Source organism: Aulostomus chinensis, chromosome 17 (genome assembly GCF_037954235.1).
Source record: "Aulostomus chinensis isolate RoL2024-O1b breed Wild chromosome 17, RoL_Achi_v1.0, whole genome shotgun sequence".
In the NCBI taxonomy this organism is placed as follows: domain Eukaryota; kingdom Metazoa; phylum Chordata; class Actinopteri; order Syngnathiformes; family Aulostomidae; genus Aulostomus; species Aulostomus chinensis.
In genome coordinates, this window is record NC_141336.1 from 26,530,085 (window position 1) to 26,530,349 (window position 265).

A 265-nucleotide genomic window follows, 5' to 3' on the forward strand; every position below is an offset into this window, starting at 1 on the left:
TCTCTGAGGCGTTTGATCACACATGTGGAGGACGGAGATCTGTACGGATACTGAACCGCACATTAAAAAAAGTCAAATTATTTGTATTTATTTTATATAATTGTGTGTGTGTGAATCAATACTAACCAGAGTCAGTATTAACAGAACCACATTTATTTTCTCTCGGCAGGTGAAGCTGGACTCCTTAGAGACAGTGATGTTGTTCAGGATGCTTCTGAAACTACGGAGCATCCTGAACAACATCACCCCCCCCCCCCCCCCCCCA